Source organism: Loa loa (assembly GCF_000183805.2).
Source record: "Loa loa unplaced genomic scaffold supercont3.3, whole genome shotgun sequence".
Taxonomy (NCBI): Eukaryota; Metazoa; Nematoda; class Chromadorea; order Rhabditida; family Onchocercidae; genus Loa; species Loa loa.
The window spans coordinates 804,153-804,593 of NW_018108183.1; positions in this window are offsets into that span (position 1 = coordinate 804,153).

Consider the following 441-nt stretch of genomic DNA (forward strand, 5'->3'; position numbering starts at 1 on the left):
TTTTTTTCTGAACAAAGAATATCCAAGAAAAATGGAATAATTTCTAATTTACGACAATTTTACACCATTTAATGTTGAATGTTAAAAAGTTGATGCCATAAAAATTAAAAATCTGTTGGGTGTTAGATGAATGACCTCCACTTGTCATCATTTTACTTCATCTTCCAAGGAATAGATTCTGCAAAAGGAAAAAAAAGGAAGTTTTTATTAAATTAATTTTTATAAAATTAATCGCATTTAAAAAAACGAGCAAATTTTTGAGTTTTAATGGGAAGGACTCATTCTCTATTTGAAATTAAATAAATCTGCTAAAGTTACAATCTATAACTTAGTGTTTATTGTTTGATTTTTAAACAAGACATTAGCGCTTGTAGCGATTTTTCTTTCAAGCACCAAAAGCGCTCAGTTTACCAGTCAAATTTCTTTCGAAGTTGTACTTGA